This window comes from Medicago sativa, chromosome 5 (genome assembly GCF_051527215.1).
Source record: "Medicago sativa cultivar Bolivia chromosome 5, Bolivia_mono, whole genome shotgun sequence".
In the NCBI taxonomy this organism is placed as follows: Eukaryota; Viridiplantae; Streptophyta; class Magnoliopsida; order Fabales; family Fabaceae; genus Medicago; species Medicago sativa.
The window spans coordinates 70,071,585-70,091,379 of NC_140753.1; the positions used below are offsets into that span (position 1 = coordinate 70,071,585).

At 36.4% G+C, this 19,795-nt stretch overlaps 1 non-coding gene across 1 annotated transcript; it reads left to right on the forward strand.

Annotated features, from left to right (window-relative positions):
* The first annotated feature begins 1,493 nt into the window (after positions 1 to 1,493).
* On the forward strand, positions 1,494 to 1,600 carry LOC146924479 (small nucleolar RNA R71). The gene has a single exon (XR_015012984.1). It is a non-coding gene; the product is annotated as a small nucleolar RNA R71 (small nucleolar RNA).
* The last annotated feature ends 18,195 nt before the right edge of the window (positions 1,601 to 19,795 follow it).

Genomic DNA, 19,795 nt, shown 5'->3' on the forward strand with positions numbered 1-19,795 from the left:
GTGATTACCTGAGTTTGATTCGGAGATTCGAACAAAAAAGATCCACGCAATCGTTGATGCTTCTGGTAAGCTTCGAAACCGAAAATAAATCGGTGTTTTGATCTCCTTCTTCTTCGAACTGTGATCTTGCTTCAATTCTTCTTCTTCTTGCTCCTCTCAAACCCTCTGTGATCGTACCAAATGATTTGGTGCTGGAATTGCAGGGGTCGTAGTTCAGTGATGAAGATTCGTCCTCGAATCCCTGAGAACTACGAAGCAATTGCTTCAATTTTGACTTGATTCTGATTCTGGAAAACTAGGGTTTCGTTGAGTTCTTCATTGTTCTTGGTAGTTTCTGAATTTTGATCTAACTGCCAAGAGAGAGAAAATTTTGATTCTGTTTCTGTGGTTTGATGAGTTGGTGCGTGATCATTGATTCTGGCACTGCATTGGGTGATGTGGCCTATTTATAGGCTGCCAAGTGTGATGTTGGACCAATGAACTGCTGGCATGTGGATTTAGGCTTAGTTGGCTTCGGCCTTGCTGTATTTTGGACTCAAGGACCATCCTGCAATTTTGAGAATTAAAGGGACTGACCTGCAAAAAATAAAAACTAAAAAAGATGATCTGGACAAAAAAAGACTATCTTGCAATATTTGGAACTTTGGGGACTAAAGTGTAATTGATCAAAAAGGACTTAAACGAAATTTGACCTAAAAATAAAAAAAATCTTAAAACAAAATAACATAAAGGGCCAAAATGCAATTTTAGAAACTTTAGGATTTAGAATGAAATTTAAAATAAAATTGGATTAAAATTGGTAAAATGGAAAATAACGTAAAGTGAGACGATTAAAATTGACAAAACGGAATAAAACGAACCAATGGCTTAAATGAGGTACTTTAAAGTAACCTCTCTCTGCCGAAATTTCGTGTGAAATGACCAAAATGCCCCTGGGGCCAAAACGACTAAAAAAGACTCAGATGCAATTTTAAGATGGATTTTTAACAGGGAATTGAAACAAAAATTCATTTAAACCAATTTGAAGGACTCAGAGACAATTTTTAAGATTTAACCAGGGCTTTAACACATGAAAAGACTAAAATGCCCCTAGGGGCAAAACTGACTCAAAATGACTTCAAATGCAATTTTTGAACTGGATTTTGACATAGAATTGAAATAAGGACTTATACAAACCAATTGAAAAGACTCAAACAATTTTCAAAGACTAAAATGAGTTGAATGCAGGAAATGACTAAAATACCCTTCTATGTGAATTTTGCAAATAACATTGGAATAAAATGCAGAGGAAGATGTAACTGATCAAAGACATATCAAATGACTTGAAATGCAAGAAAGGAAGAATTGAGCAAGTATTTTTAGGTCCAAAATTAGGGTATAACACTTCTGTGTATGTTTTGTTCATCAGAGCTCCACCTGCAGCTGCATCAACATGAATTTTTGTGGGATACAAAAGACCATTATAAAAAGTGTGAATAATAAGCCAGTTCTTTAAACCATGATGGGGACAAAGTCTAAGCATTTCTTTGAAACGCTCCCACACATCGTAAAGAGATTCTCCATCTTTTTGAGTGAATTGTGTGATTTGATTCCTTAATTGAATTGTTTTAGAATAGGGGAAGAATCAAGCGAGAAAAGTTTGCTTCATTTGATGCCATGAAGTGATAGAACCATTTTCCAATGAATTAAACCAAGTACTAGCTCTACCCCCCAGGGAAAAAGGAAAGTAGTGCAGCCTTACGACCTCTTGGTTTGCATTCACGGTTCCACTGAGTCTTAAAAAAAGTTGAAATATGAAAATTCGGATCCTCAGTGGGTGATCCAAAAAATTGATTTTGCTGCACTAACTCGATAAGTGCGGGTTCTATTTCAAAATTGTCGTCAACCGTTGGGTACACAATAGCATCGTATGACTCATTTGAAGATGGGATTGCACACTCTATGAGAGTGCATTCCTTAGTCATATCGTTATTATCTTCCCAAGAAGTTAAAGGCAAAAGAAGAAATAGAAAAAGAAAGAAATAAAACAAGATAAAATAGAGGAAAAGATTTTTTTTTTTGGAAAGAAATATAAATATAAAATAAAATATAATAAAACAAAAGATTTTTTTTTAAGAAATATAAAAAGAAATAAAATAAGGAAAAATATTTTTTTCTCTAATCACTATTAAAAAGTTAATCAAATTACAACAACTCCCCGGCAACGGCGCCAAAAACTTGATAGGGCCAAACCGCAAGTGCACGGCCTATCGAAGTAATAGTAGTAAGTAGAGTTATCGTTCCGCTAGGGAGTTGTTCAACTTAATTAACTTTTAGTGAATGATTAGAGGAGAGAAAGTTAATAAAAGAGAGTTTGATTGCTGAAGGTAAAAACAATAATAATAAAGGGCCTTAGGATCATTGGTTCATCATAATAACTAATCCTTCACTAGACAAAACCTAAACATCTAATTTCATGATTTACACACTAATTTCTAAAGACCGGTTTCCCTTAGCCCCTCAACTTTTCGGTGAAAGTCCGGTGAGAGTTTACTAGAAGATGCATAGCGGATTGAAACTACTCTTTGTCTCAATAATTGCAAAGACTATTTCACTGTTTTGCAATTATTGTCTAGGTTCACTTGTTCCAACATCAAGACTCCGCTCTCGCTTTATGAATTGATGTTTGGGATGATGGATTAACGATTATCAAACCCTCCGCTTTCGCTTCCACAGTTTGATAATTGTTAATCCACGTTAAGACGGTGAATCTAGATTAGAAATTAGGGTTACATAGAAATTAGGGTTTAGACATGTTTTGTTTAGGATTGAGTCATTAGACTCCCCAACAATCCCAAGACGAAGAAGTCTACTCACTCATGTTCATCGTAGACATGGGGGAAGAAAAGAGAAAATAACAGTAAAGTAAATTGCAAAGAAAGTAAAAGGGAAAATAAAGACTTTTATTAAAATAGCAATTGAAATAAACAAAGTAAAGGATGATTGTTTATGGTGGAGAGCTACTCTATTTATAGCTTTACATCTGACTTAAAAACTAAGCAGCTAAAAGGATAAAACGGTAAAGCTGCAACAGGGTAACTTGGGCTTGAAGAAAAGCAGCAAAACAGGTCCTGGAGACGGGCACGGCCATGCCACATGTTGGCACGGGCCGTGCCAAGCTTCTGACTTTGGGGGAACATATTTTTGTCCCGTATCTTCGTATTCTTGCGCTGTATTTGTTTCAGTCCTCTTTCTTTTGCTCCAAGGCACCTTCCACCATATATTTATTTCTAAAATAAAATAAAACACAATTTGAAGTAAAATATTCTAAACTAAAATAAAATGTAATAAAATAAAATCAAATCTAAATTAAAACTAAACTAAATAAGGCAATAAATAAGACTATCTATGACTCATCATGGAGAAGGTGGTTGTACAGTTCGTACAATAGTACAATGTCAACGCTTTCGTCCAAATTGCAAGCACATGTCTTCAAACACCTTTGAAATGACCGTTGCAATGTTCCACTAATTTTCTGCTATGTTTTCGAATCCAATAGACAGCTTTTGCAGTGTAGATTCTTCAATCTTTGAATCTTTTGCAAATCCAGTTGATCTTCAGCTTCTGGTGAAATGACTTCTGATGAGGCAGCTTCTGATGATGCATCTTCTGCAGCTTCTGATGGTGTAGCTTCTTCAGCTTCTGATGATGTAGCTTCTTCGGCTTCTGATGATGCAGCTTCTGATGATGTGGCTTCTGGACCTCTTGTCTTCAGGAGCACTATTCTTCAGGAGCACTTTTACTATCTTCAGGAGCATCTTGACTTCAGGAGCGCTTTCCACTTTCAGGAGCGTATTGCCTTCAGAATCGTCTAAGCTTCATTTTCTTTTGCTCTTTATTTGCTCATTCAGAACCAATTAATGATGTAACTTTTTTAACTGTGGTCCTGTACACTTGAACAAATATTAGCTAGTCCAATTTACAATTTTTAATACCTTGTTATCATCAAAACTCTTTGAGGTTCACTGTTAAACACATTTTGTTCCAACAATCTCCCCCTTTTTGATGATGACAAACAATAGTATTTAAAATTGATCAATTGTTGTTAATCTAATTAACTAGTTGACTTTGGGGTTTCTGAGGTTTGTAAGCTCAGAGTCTGAGGTTTGTAAGCTCTAACTCCCCCGAGTTTGATAGTCTTTAAGGTGAGGTTTGTAAGCCCCCCCTATGTTCTATCCAGGTTAATTAAATTCATTTTTCGCACAATAATATCAGAGCTTAAAAAAATTGAAAGAATTGACTTATAGATAAGAAGAATGGTTTAATTAATTTTTATTTGAAATTTGATACTCCCCCTTTTTGATACACCGTTTTAAGGTAAAAACAAAAAGGATAGAAATTTTCGAAATTTTCAAATATTAATTAATGGGGCTCAGAGCCTTTAAATACTATCACATATACTCCCCCTTTTGTCATTAGCAAAAAGACATAAACAAAAAGAAGAGATGAGAAAAACGTAAGATTAAAGGTTCGGAGCATAATTCAAATAAGTTTAAAGCATTTTAACCATCTTCAAAAATTAAATAAACAAAGCATAGCAAGCAGTATAATCAGAGCAAATACTAACACACATGATATCAACAGTTAATGATATTCAGAAGCAAGAAGAATTCAGAAGCATATAATATCAGAAGCGAAAGACTAAATCAGAAGCAGAAATGAACATAGAATATCAAAAGCCTAAAAAGACAGAAAAATAAGCTAAAAGTGTGCAATTATGGGTTTGGCTTATTTCTCTAAAATCTTCTTCAGAAGCTCTTGAACATCGGCATACTTCTGATCCATCTCTTTCCTGTAGTTGTCTTCTCTGATTTTGGCTTCTTGCATGTCAGCTTCCAACTTTGATATCTTCAGCTTCTGCTCTAATAGCTCTGTTTCAAGTCTTTCATTTTCTTCTTTGAGCACCTTGTTCTCCTGAGCTAGAGCCAGGTTGGGTGCATCATTCTTCTCCAGGATCTCAGAAGGAATAATCAGATGCAGCTCCTTAGGCAGGAATTCATCAGGTTTTCTGCCTCTGATACTGAGTGGATTCTTCACCCAAGTACCAAGAACTTCAACATCTCCAGTATTCTCTTCTATTCCATTCAACCAGTCTTCCAGCTTCTGCTTGGCTTGCTCTTGAGCCTCGATGCAGGAATCATGCAAAGCTGAAATCAGGTTGACGACCCTTTCTTTTATCCTCTTCCATTGCTTCTGATAGCTTATTGTATGACCCAAGTCATTTCTTCCTGCTATCAGTCTGAGAGCTTCAGAAGCAATATCTTCCCACACATCTTTTAGTACTTGAGAATCCAGGAAAATGGTGGGAGGGGAAGGTTGTTTAGAGGGTTTTGGAGGGGCTAAGTGTACAATGGGTAGGTTTGATGATGATTGGTCATTTGTAGTTAAGGATTGGCTAGTTGATGGTTGGTCAGGAGTGGGCTCAACTACCATATCAGAGGCATGATCATCTTGATCATCCTCAGAGTCTGTGTCCATATCACATACACCAGCATGGTGAGTGATCTTGATGACTTGCACTGGTGAAGAGGATATGGAAGCATGAGTTGGCTCAGGAACAATGTGTTCAGGAGCAGCAGTTTCAGATGCAGGTTCTGGTATGGATTCAGGTTCAGGAGTGGGTTTAGAAACTGGTTGTTCAGGAACAGTTGGGGGTGATGAAGTTGTAGGGGGTGAAAAGGCTTTTTCTAGTGAAAGTTTTTGTTGTGGGGGGTCTTCTGAAACAACTTTATCAGAAGCAGCTGCTTCTGGAGTTGTCTCAGAGGCTTTTTCTAAGGTTGAGTCAACATATTTTGTTACAATCATGTTGAGAGGTTGAATGTTAAGAGGTTGAGGGTTAAGGCGAAATATATTATTAATGACTCTATCTCTCTGCTCAGCCAATTCAGTCAACTTTTCATTTATTATATGACCAACTGGTTCATATGTGCTTGACTGAGATGGCTTTGTGTTGGTATTGGTTAATGTTGACTGGCGATTTACTGGTTTTTGAAACAGTTGAGCTATGGGTATATCATCATCAGAATCTGAAGATGATGATGAGGATTTTGAAGAAGGTGAAGGAGAGTCACTGGATATCTCATGTACTACTGGTTCTGAGTGTGTGAAAATATTAATAGTTGTAGAAGGTTTTGAACAATCAGCTGACTTCATTTGATCATCTTCAGCAATGCCAGAAATTGTAAGAAGTTGTGATGCTTCTGTCATTACCCTCTCTTGAAGTTCAGAAGCAATCTCCATAGCTTTTCCAATAGCTTCTGACACATTAGTAGTAGCTTCACCCTTCTCAGAAACATGAGGAAAGTTCTTGGTCCTCCTTACTGCTGGCTTTCTCTTCTTTTTTGGTACTACAGGTTGATCACCTGCAATGCCAACATCCATGATCAACCTAGAATCCATGTCTTCAAAAGCTTCTTCAATTAATGGTACTGATGAACCACCAATCTTGAGCTTGTCAGAAGCAACTCTTGCCTTCTTAACAGTCTTTTCAACCTCCAGATATTCTTCTGCAGTCATTTTTCTCTTTGATTTTCTACCTCTGGCACGTGGTAGTATGCCACCAAACATCTCCTCAGGTACATCTTCCAACCTGATTATTTCATTTGTTGTCTCAAAGTGATCCTTGATGTACCTCATCTGCACTTCAATAGGATCCTGTTTGCAGATGGGTGGAAAATCTCTCATAAGATCAGATACAACCTGAGATTCACTTAGATCAGTTCTAAGTTTGGTGACCTTGGTGATCAGCTTCATATTCTTGAGAGTTTGAGCATTTATGAATGCTCCAGTCTTTGTATCCAGCAGCTGATCTGTGTAGCCTTGAGCTCTGCTTAAACAGTCCAAGACACCTCCTTGATAGAAAATCTCTGATAAGAGTCTTCCATAAGGAACCCAGGGTTTATCCAGTAGCTGACTCTGTTTCAGACACTCTATGAGGTACTTGAACATATATTTGGGCACGTTCACCTTTTCCTTCTTGATGAAGTGTTGGAGAAGGACCTTCTGAGCTAAATTTGGTTTCACACTGTCACCACATGGAAACAGGTTCTCATTCTGAATCTTCAGAAGCATCTTAGTTTCCATGCTCAATTCAGCATATTTCTTCTCCTTCTCAGAATTGTATATCACCAAGTTAGCTGGCTTTTTCCAAATGCGTTTTTCAGCAGCACTTGAAAGATCAATTCCAGAGTAGTATCCAGAAGCTTCAACCTTAAGAACAGACTTTATGTGCCATTGTGCAATTCTCACTGGAATACCACAGATGCTAGACCTGATTTCATCTTCAACAAATGGAGCAAGACCCATTTCTTCTCTTGATTTCCCTTCCAGTTCTGGATAGAGCAGAACCATATGACTTTCTTCAGCTATGGATGCAGCTCTGTTATAAACTTTTGCTCTAACCCAGAAGTGCCTGACCAATGCTTCGTATGTTGGTCCATTCAACATTTTGAAATATTGCATGAGTCCTTGCTCTTCATAGTAACTTCTGATCCAACAACGGTGAAAAGCCAGAGAATCAAAATCCACTGGATTCTCTATCTGAACTTGTAAATCCCATTCTTCCAATTTCATGCTTCTTCCTTTGTAGTCATATTCAGGGACCATCCGTGAAGTAGATACTGAAACTTCTTGTTGCGAGCTTGATGATGCCATTTGATGATGATTGAAGAAGATTTAGAGAATTTAGGGTTCTAAGGTTTTTGCGCTTACTTCGCAAGAGGTTTGAGAGAAAATGTGTTTGTTGTGAGTGAGTAGTGTGTGAATTGACAAAGTGTTAAAAGTAAAAATGATTGCAATTCAAAGAAGACAAACAAACATAACATTAATGACAAATTGGGGGCGCGTGAAAAGTACTTTCAAAGCTATTAAATCATCATTGCCCTTTTTAGTTATACATCAATACATACAGGCCACGTCAGAAGTTTATAGAGTAACTACCAAGTTAGTGGGCCAGGAGTTACTTTAAAAAGTAACTCCCAACGTTTCCACTAATTCAACTATTCAGAAGCAAACAATCCAGCTTCTGGACTTCAGATGCTGACGTCATCATCAGAAGCGAGTTTTCCTCAGAACCTCAATAAAGAGCTTCTGATGGATTACTGCTTCTGAACTAACTTCAGAACCTAAAATCCTATCAGGAGCAAGCAAACATCTAATCAGACACGTAGTGCATGTTCAAATTTTTCTTTATAAAATCAAATCTTTCAACAGTTAAAGGCTTAGTAAATATATCAGCCCATTGATTTTCAGTATCAATGAATTGTATATCTAAAATTCCTTTTTGAACATAATCTCTGATAAAATGGTGTTTGATCTCAATGTGCTTAGCTCTTGAATGCAAAATTGGATTTTTAGACAAACAAATAGCAGCAGTATTATCACAATAAATGGGAATACTGTTAGCAGTTATCTGATAATCTTCCAACTGATGTTTCATCCAAAGTAGTTGTGTACAACAACTTGCAGCTGAAATGTATTCTGCTTCTGCTGTAGACATAGCAATAGTTGTTTGTCTTTTGCTAGCCCAGGATATAAGATTATCACCCAGAAATTGACAATTGCCACTGGTTGACTTTCTTTCAATCCTATCACCAGCATAATCAGCATCACAGAATCCAATTAGCTTATAATCTAAAGATTTCCTATAAAGGAGTCCAAGATTAGTTGTTCCTTTCAAATACCTGAAGATTCTCTTGACAGCAGTCATATGAGATTCTCTAGGATCTGATTGGAATCTTGCACACAAGCATACACTGAATAAAATATATGGCCTAGATGCAGTAAGGTATAACAAAGAACCAATCATACCTCTATACAGCTTCTGCTCTACTTTAGCTCCTTCATCTTCTTTGCTTAAAGTGCACGTAGGGTGCATTGGAGTGTTCATCACTTTACAATCTTCAAGTTTGAACTTCTTCAGAAGCTCCTTTGTGTACTTTGATTGATGAACATAGACTCCATCTTTGCATTGATTGATTTGAATGCCAAGGAAGAACTTCAGCTCTCCCATCATGCTCATTTCAAATTCATCCTGCATCAACTTAGAGAATTCCTTGCAAAGAGATGCATTAGTAGAACCAAATATTATATCATCAACATATATTTGCACAACAAGAATATCTTTTCCAAGGGTCCTTCTGAAGAGTGTAGTATCAACCTGTCCTCTTTTAAAATCATTCTTGATTAAGAAATTACTTAGTCTATCATACCAAGCTCTGGGAGCTTGTTTCATGCCATATAGTGATTTCTTCAGTTTAAAAACATGGTCAGGATATTGAATATCCTCAAATCCAGGAGGTTGCTTGACATACACTTCTTCTTCTATGACACCATTGAGAAATGCACTCTTGACATCCATCTGATATAATATTATGCCATGATTAACTGCATAGGAAAGAAGTAACCTGATTGCTTCCAATCTTGCAACTGGAGCAAACGTTTCAGTGTAATCAATGCCTTCTTGTTGACTATACCCTTGTGCAACAAGTCTGGCTTTGTTTCTTGTTACTTCTCCTTGCTCATTTAACTTGTTTCTGAATACCCATTTTGTTCCAATAATGTTCTTGTGCTGAGGTTTGGGTACCAGATCCCACACATCATTTCTTTGAAATTGATTCAACTCATCTTGCATAGCTAAGATCCATCCATCATCTGAAAGTGCTTCATCAACTGTTGTAGGTTCAATCATTGAGATTAGTCCAATCATTGACTCTTCTTGTCTGAAATGTGATCTTGTTCTTCTTGGACTATCTTTGTTTCCAATGATTAGCTCCTCAGGATGTGAAGACTTGTGCTTGAATGTGTTTCTGGGAGGATCTGCTTGATGTGAGCCATCTTGTGCTTCATCAGAAGCAGCTTCATCTTGCGCTTCTGATGTGGGTTCAGCTTCTGGACTATCTTCAGATTCAGCTATCTGATCAGGTTCTGGAGTAACTTCAGGAACCTGTATCTCTGCAAAACTTTCACCTTGCTTTGAAGTTTTATCTTCAAGCTCTTTGTCATCAAATCTAACGTGCATAGATTCTTCAACACAGAGTGTTTCTGAATTATACACTCTGTATGCCTTTGACCTTTCAGAGTAACCTAAGAAGATTCCTCTTTGTTGTTCAGAATGTAACATGTACATCCAAATTGATGAAAGTAAGAGATATTGGGTTTTCTTCCTTTAAAGAGTTCATATGCTGTTTTCTCCAAAATAGGTCTGATATAGATCCTGTTTTGAACATAGCATGCTGTATTCACTGCTTCTGCCCAAAAATGTTTAGCCAAATTGTTTTCATGAATCATGGTTCTGGCCATTTCTTGTAAAGTTCTATTCTTTCTCTCTACAACCCCATTTTGTTGTGGAGTTCTAGGAGAAGAGAATTCATGGACAATTCCATGTTTTTCACAAAAAGCTTCAAATGACTCATTTTCAAATTCTCCACCATGATCACTTCTGACTTTCAAAATTTTTGATTCTTTTTCAGATTGAATTTGAGTGCAGAAGCTACTGAATACATCACACGCAACATCTTTACTCTTTATGAATTTCACCCAAGTCCATCTGCTGTAATCATCAACAATGACTAATCCATATTTACTTCCATATAAGGATGCAGTACTCACTGGTCCAAATAAATCAATATGGAGTAATTCTAAGGGTCTGGAGGTTGAAACAATGTCTTTGGTTTTAAAAGATGATTTCACAATTTTTCCTCTCTGACATGCACCACAGAGTGCATCTGAATGATAGTCAATGTCTGGTAGGCCTTTGACAAGTTGTAACTTACTAAGCTTAGAGATTAATCTCCAGTTAGCATGCCCCAACCTTCTGTGCCACATCCATTTCTTATCATTCACTGATAGGAGGCAAATCACATTCTGATCAGCCAGTTCAGAAAAATTGATTTTATAGACATTGTCAACTCTCTTTCCCTTGAACACAATGGATTTGTCTTCCTTGTTGATTACTGTACAGTTGGTTTTCTCAAAAAGCACATCATAACCATTATCACAAAATTGACTAATGCTCAAAAGGTTATGTTCAAGACCATCTACCAACCATACATTATTAATTGAGGTAGAGGAATTACCAATAGTTCCTGTACCTATGATCTTGCCTGACTGGTTGCCTCCAAACTTCACATTTCCTCCCTCTTTCATTGTTAGGCTGAGGAACATGGACTTCTCTCCTGTCATGTGCCTTGAGCAACCGCTGTTTAGGTACCAAGATCTTTGTTTTGGAACTGCTCTTAGACATACCTGCATTATTGACATTTTTAGATTTAGGTACCCATTGTCCTATGGGTCCTGGAAGGTTAGTGCTTAAGGCTTTACTCTTCACTTCTTGTACCTTGTGCTGTGAGTTGGGTTGCTTCTGATTTACCATCACCTTAGGTTTTGGTACTTCAGAAGCAGTAACTGTCTTCTTCTGAAGCTTAGACTTCAGAACCTCAGGTTTTGGTTTCACCAGACTCTGAGGAATAGGTTCTGATCTTTTTAGGATCCTAACCTTTGAAGTCTTGGAATCAAATTTGATCATAGCCTTTGACTTATAGTTCTTTGGCCTTGAAGTAATCTTAGCCTTAGAACCAGAAGCTTCAGGTTCTGATTGAACAACAGTTTCCAACTCAGCACCTTCTGGTACGAAGAAGGTTTTCAGACCTTCCTTGATGCATTCACAACAAGATTTTAGATTGGTTTTCTCAAGTTTCACTTCTGGAAAACCAATTCCTCTGCCATTGTTCTTGTAAATGCTATAAATCATAGAAGCCACTCTGCTTCTGTCAATGCCAGATATAATAAAATCTTCAAGAGCAATTTCATGGTTACTTAAAGGTTTTTCATTACACTTTTCTTGTAGCTTCTGACATAAGAACCTGAGCTGATCTTCATATGTTTTACACATGAAGTCAAAGCCCCTAAGTCCTTGTTCAGAAGCTTTCAGATCCAATAGAGTTGATTTTTGCTGTTGTACTAAATCAGCATATTTTTCTTTTAAATCCTTCAACTCATTGGTTCTTACTTCAAAATGTGTAAGAAGTTCTTTAAGTGACTCAACAAGTTCATTTCTGGGAATTTTGGAATATACCTCGTTTTCATCTTTTGAGTCTGAATCTGATCCAGCTTCTGAAGTTGCTGTTGCTACCAACCCAACGGCTGCCTTTGCATCTTCATCAGCTTTCTCTTTATCGGATCCAGATTCACTTTCCAAATCATCCCATGTTGCCATTAAACTCTGCTTAATCTGCTTCTTGTATTTGCTTGGTTTGAACGTTGATTTCTTTGACTTGTCCTTTGATTTCTCTTTCTGAAGATCAGGGCATTCAACAATGAAGTGTCCAGGCTTCTTACAGTTGAAGCATCCCTTCTGATCTTCTTTCCTAGAGCTTCTGGAGTTTCCCCTTATGGCTTGAAACTTTCTGTTCTTCTTGGCCAGATACTGAAGTCTGCTTGAGAGCATAGCCATCTCAGCAGGATCTGGTTCAGAATCTGAACTTGATTGTTCTTCTTCTTCAGATTCAACCACTTTGAGAGCTTTTGATGACTTGCCTTTGGATGGAAGAGCTATTGATTTACTCTTCTTAGTAGACTCATGTTCATTAAGACTTAACTCATGAACTTTGAGAGAACTAACAAGATCTTCGACACTTAAAGTGTTTAAATCTTTAGCTTCCTCAATGGCAGTCACCTTTGGTCTCCATCTTGCAGGCAAGCTTTTGAGTATCTTGCTCACATGGTCAGAAGCAACATAGCTCTTCTTCAGAATTTGTAGCCCAGAGACTAAGGTTTGAAACCTTGAGTACATCTCCTCAATAGTTTCATCATCCTTCATCTTGAATAACTCGTACTGATGTACAAGCATGAGAGCTTTAGCTTCTTTGACCTTCTTGCTGCCTTCGTAGTTTGAACAGAGAGAAGCAAACATAGCTTTAGCAGTGGATTTGTCACTCATCTTCATGTACTCTGCTTTAGGAATAGCAGTGACAAGAGCTCCTCTGATAATATGATGCTTCTTGTAAAGTTTCTTCAGCTCAGGAGTATGTTTCTTTCTATCCACAGCAGCTCCTTCTTCATCAAGGACTAAGTCACCAACACCATCTTCTAGTATATCCCATAGTTCTTCATCTAAGCTCATGATATAACTATAGAAGTTGGTTTTCCACCAAGAAAATTCTTCAGCATCTCCATTGAACTTTGGAACTTTTCCAACACTGGATCTTTTACTATCACTATAATCATGAGAGACATTTTTATAGCTAGTATCACCAATAGGAGGAGGAGTAGCCATGTTTTTCTCAGATCTTTGACTGTTGCACGGTTAAGTGTTACACAACAGACCAAGTCTCTAGATACCAATTGAAGGTGAGAAAAACACAAGAAGGGGGGGTTGAATTGTGTTTTGGAAAATTCTTCTTTTCTCCTAAAAACTGAACACACTGGTCAGAAGCTAATTGAGACAGCTTCTGAAGTGATACTCAAAATCTAAATGCAGCGGAATAAAACAGAGAGAGAGAAGAAGAACGACACAAAGCAATTATACTGGTTCCTTCCACAATCCGGAAGTAGTCCAGTCCCCCTTGCACTTCCAAGGAGATTTCACTATGAGTAATATCTGATTACAATTGCTCAAGCACACAAGCAAGAGACTTCCTTTGCTCAAGCACACTCTGCAAGAGTCTTCCTATGCTCAAGAACACAATCAAGAGACTTCTATGCTCAAGCACAACTGCAAGAGACTTCCTTTGCTCAAGCACAACTGCAAGAGACTTCTAAACAAAATTACACAGAAAATTGTTTACGGTTGAACACTTGATATACAATCAGAGGTGCTCACAATACAAATCAGATACAGACTCAATGGACTTAAGAATTTCTAAGATATGACTTTGAGACACAGAAATTCTAAGTGAATGCAGAACAATTTCAGCAGAGGTTTGACACTTGTAAAAATGTTGAGAGTCTGTTGTTCAGCATTACCAAAACTCTAAGTCTTCACTCCTTTATATAGAGGTGTGAAAGAGACGTTGTGAAATTTCCAGCACACCAAAGAGTCGTTGTTTGAAGCTTGATCTTTCACCAATGATCTTTTGCCTGATTTGGTTGTTGTCCTATGAAGAACCAATTTGAAATCCATTCCTTATCCAAAGGAACATCTATGCAGGCGAAGCCGTATTCTGGAGCTGTTTTCTTGTCTTGTAGCGTGGACACAAAACAGAGTAGTGGAGAAGGTGGTTGTACAGTTCGTACAATAGTACAATGTCAACGCTTTCGTCCAAATTGCAAGCACATGTCTTCAAACACCTTTGAAATGACCGTTGCAATGTTCCACTAATTTTCTGCTATGTTTTCGAATCCAATAGACAGCTTTTGCAGTGTAGATTCTTCAATCTTTGAATCTTTTGCAAATCCAGTTGATCTTCAGCTTCTGGTGAAATGACTTCTGATGAGGCAGCTTCTGATGATGCAGCTTCTGCAGCTTCTGATGGTGTAGCTTCTTCAGCTTCTGATGATGTAGCTTCTTCAACTTCTGATGATGCAGCTTCTGATGATGTGGCTTCTGGACCTCTTGTCTTCAGGAGCACTATTCTTCAGGAGCACTTTTACTATCTTCAGGAGCAGCTTGACTTCAGGAGCGCTTTCCACTTTCAGGAGCGTATTGCCTTCAGAATCGTCTAAGCTTCATTTTCTTTTGCTCTTTATTTGCTCATTCAGAACCAATTAATGATGTAACTTTTTTAACTGTGGTCTTGTACACTTGAACAAATATTAGCTAGTCCAATTTACAATTTTTAATACCTTGTTATCATCAAAACTCTTTGAGGTTCATTGTTAAACACATTTTGTTTCAACAATGTTCCATCAATCTAAATACGATAATTGATAAAAACATTAATTTATTATCATCCATAGAAATGTCTCATGTTACAAGACTTGATTTTAACCAACTGATATTGGAACACATATATATTTTTTGGTGACAGTATTGGAACATATATATGTGACATCAAACAAGAGACATCTACAGAAGTCCTTTTTTTTTTACTAAATAACTTTTTTTAATATGGTGGAGAATTATTGTAACACAAAAATTAAGTTGTGATATTAATCAATTTAATTTGCAACTTCGTTAACCACAAAAATGTATGTTATTAACCATTTTTAACATGCATTTCATTAACACTTTAATTACTTTATTAAACACAAAAATGCAAGTCATTAATTACTTATTTAACATAGTTTCAAAACAATGATAGTACATTCCCTAAAAAAACAATGATAGTACATAGATTTATGTAAAATAAGTGTTTAATGTCTTTCACTTTTGTGCTTAATGAGGTAGTTAAAATTGTCAATGAAATATATATTAAAAAAATGGTTAAGAACATTGAGATATAAGCCATCATATTTTTCCAAAAAATGACCAAACCTTTTTTATTTCCCTTGAAATATTGTGTAACCCGTTTTCACTATTTTGAAGCATCAAATATATAATCATATATATACAATAAATGAGAATATCTAAGAATAAGATAGTAGTTTAGGAAAAATATTAAGGTGTTACATTTAAAGAAAGAGATACTATATCATGTTTATGAATACCCGTTTTCTCTATTGTATGGTTTGGATTAGGTTGAAGGAATTTCAAATTATTGAAACTGCAACCCAACCCGAGGGACGTGGGTTAACTAAAATAAATACCAAGTTTATATGACTATCCAACCAAACCCGCTATTTATGGACCGGGTTGGTTGGGTCGAGCAGTTTAACAATTTCACCTAAACCATATGCACCCTTAAACGAGTCTTCCAGATGTTGCGTGGTTAGTTCAACGGGAAGGAAAAGTCACAATGAAAACATGGATGGTAAAAGGAAATTTCATTAATGTTCATAAGAAGATAGCCACAAGGCCGACTATCTGGCCGATTTTTTACAACAAAAGGAAAAAAATGGAGATCGGCTAAATATCTTTCTCAAAAAAACCCACAAAGATGAATATCTTCTGATGGCACCATCCTTCCAAAGAAGGTCGAATGGGATGAGAGGTTAGAGTTAGAGGTTGGTGTTTTCTCACAAGAGGTATCTCAACAAGATTTTCCCAAGTCCAGATCGTGTCATTCTTCTACAAACACTGTATACTCTACATGAGAGGGCTCTCGTTCTTAACCTAGAATAGGAAAGCAAAATATTTTAGATAAGAAGGATAAACTTACTGGAATAACAATTTTAGCTTGACTTTGGTAAAATGAAACAACATTCTTGCTTCACAATGAAGTGACTGAAAGAACACACGACCTAATGGAAAATAACTTCTAATAGTAGGAGGTTTGTCAATCTTGATACAGAGCTTAAAGTGAGAAATAGTAGCAAGACATAAGTTCAAACCAGAGGAAATAAAGGTACCAATCACGCGCGTGGAGTCAACGACTGATTTATGTACGATGGTCAAGCTTATAATTCTTTAAGGAAGAAAGGCAAATGAAAGATGTGGTTGGGAAGATAAATCAACAAATTTAAAGATCAAATAATGATGAGAGTTTTTTGAATGATGCATGGTTACGGAAGACGGTTCATTTCATATTTTACAGCATAATGATGACACTTTTCACGCACGACTTCAATATTTACATCACATCATCTCACCTCTCAATGATCAAATGATAATAAAACGTATGAGACCTTTGTTTATACCTAAAAATAATTATCAAGTTGGCTAATATTGGAAAATATGCGAATAATTATTAAGAGAGGAAGCCTCCAAACCAATGGAAGGTTAGGGGATGTTGAAGTAGCAGATCGAGGGGAGTTGATTCTTTCTCAAGGTCACTAACTCAATATGTGGATCGTAGGAAGGACCGTGTCAACATATCATGTTGTTAAAAGGGAGTCTAGAGACAAATGTGGGATGATATGATCTCATGAGCAAGGACGTTTTCACGTACAACCCGACATTTTTTCCAAGAAAGGGTCGTCACCGTAGACCACATTGTGTGGCTAATAGACATAATTTTCGCTAAATACTTAGTTTATACCTTGTAGTTAACACATCCAATCAATCAAAGAAGCTTATTTTACATTTTATCACTTTATATTTATTTATTATGCATTTCTTAATTAGTGTAGCTAAAACATCCTAAATACAATCGTACCTAACGCTCTACTCTAGAGGTTAGGGAACCCACAGTCGAGGTATATTGTTTCTCCCTCACTATCAAATGCTTGAATTAAAGGGAGTCACATTTAATGACATTCAGCCAAATCTCGGCTAAATTCTTGCTCCATCAACCATTTCTAAAGAGGATACTAAGAAACAAAAATTGAAGCACTACTATTCTCGTTCACACCCTCAAATCACACCACCATCATCTAAGATCTAACCACTATCATCGCCATCTCTTGTTGTCCTCTCGAAGAGGGATAAATCATGCTAAGGAGAGAGAAGGAGTATAGAGATAAAAGAGAGTAGAGAGAACAGAGATAAGGTTTGAGGGGAGGGATAGATCGAGTTGAGGGGTTAAAAAAAGGCACGTGAAATCTCAATTTTACCCCTTGCTTTTTAACAAAATTAAAGAACTGTCATCCACACGGGCCCGTATATAATGAGGGTCTGTTGAAAAAATGGGTTCAAGAATAATTTCCCATTTTTTAAATTGATTGTACTTTCTTATATTAATTTATAAAATAAATTGAATTTTTTGTTGAATATTGTATTTTTTATCCAACATAATAAATATTTTTTAGAAAACTGACAATAAAAATAATTAAAAATAATCACTCTTTAAATAATGTATACTATAGATAAAGAAAATAGAATATTTTGGGTTGACTTTTTTATTATTCCAATTATACCTTCAAATAATTTTTTATAATCATGTTATATTGATGTTATTAAAAAAGATAAAAAATTATATTGTATTTGTTATATTTTGGCATCATTGAAAAAGATAAAATGATTTGTTGGATTTGTTACAATTTAAAAATCATAAAATATCTATACTTAAAATTTTAATCAAAATTTCACATAAAGTTTCGTTTATAAGTTACCCACGTTAGCGCAATTAAAAGCGAAAACAAACACGTCATGTTAATAAATAAATTAAAATAAAGTAAAACGGTTTCGCATTCGATATTAAATCGTGAAGGAATGCAAATTGTTGTGTAACCATCTTCAAAACCCTAAATCCTTTAAAAAAAAAAATCTTCAAAACCCTAAATCGATTTTTGATAAACTTGAATTTATTGTTTGGCTACCCGTAACTTTGATTGTCTTCACAGCTGAAAAATAATCATGGAAGCAAGGATGGATGACATTGAACGCAGACTCAAAGCTATGGAAGCTAACAACTTTGAAAATTTCAAGAAATTGTTCGCGTTGCTGTCCGCAAAAGTCTCCCAGTCGGAGAACAAGATAACTTCCGACTCCGGTGAGGGAGGATCCAACTTTTGCTTGTCTGTGGGCAAGTTCTCCAGTGAAGACCAAGTCGGTTGGATAACTAGAGCGGAAGTGTATTTCTGTGTTCATCATACTCTACCCGAACTCAAAGTCGACTTGGCTAAACTATGTATAGATGGCGACATTTTCAAGGCGTTGATTGAAGAGGAAGGCGAAGTTATAACTTGGGAGGGGCTGAAGAATTGGTTGTTTAAACGCTACGGCGGGAGAAGTGAGTGATAGGAATGTCTTAACTAATTATTAGGGTGTTGTGGCTAAGTTAAGTAGATTATTATTAGGATTTAGGGGTTGAAAGGCCCATTAGGATTGATACTCTCTGTGCTTTGGGAGTTGTTAGAGAAACCCTTTACTACTGTTATCCTTTTTTCTATTAATAATAATACACCCTGTTTCCTAATTGCATCCGTTTGTTGCATTTCTCCTTGTTGATTATTTTCAGCTTTTTACTGCATAGTAATTGTCGTTAAACTTTCTTTCTTGATTCTATAAATACACGACCCTCTATATTATTTAGAATATAATGAAGTAGTGGATTCACTCGTACACACGATACACTAAATCTGCTTACATGAAACTTCCACAACAAAAATAAACTAGAAATTTTGAATTCGGCCTGTTCTCGTACTCCAAAATAAGTTAAGGAGCATTCCATGTGTCATGCATAAAAATATTCACATTTCATCCGGTCCTTGTATTTTGCAGAGAATATAAGTAATATATGATTTGCTGATATCAGTTTCAAAGACTGAGACAAAAAGAAAGGCTAAAAGTACGACATGATTCGTTGAGACTTGGAAATGTTGGTTTAGTCAGGTATAGGTGGAGCACTGTGACGGATGCTTTTTCATAATAATTTTATTTTGGTTTTCTTAGTGGGTTGATTATTAATTTTAGAGCTGGAACTGTCTTAACTGAGACCTGGGAAGATGACTTGGTGTTAAAGGATCTTCATATGAATGTCTAGCTTGTATGTCTAACCTCTTTCTTCCTCTTGTAATTATTTTGCCCCAATGGTACTTGCAAGTATGATCATATAGATCGTGAATCAGAAATTGATTTACCTCCTTAATTATATTTATTAGTTTGTTCCTAGAAAAGGCGACTCTGATTTTTGTTCTCAATATATATGACACACACACACACACACACAAGGAATAACAATGAGAAAAGCATTAAGCCAGAATTTGTGACATGGTACGAGCAAGTTCGATCAAATCTGTGAGATCCTAGTTCATCTGGGCTTTATTCGGCGACACCCCATTGGGTCACTCTTGTCCCCGATGATATCAAACCCATGGCTACAAATGAGTGTATTATGTG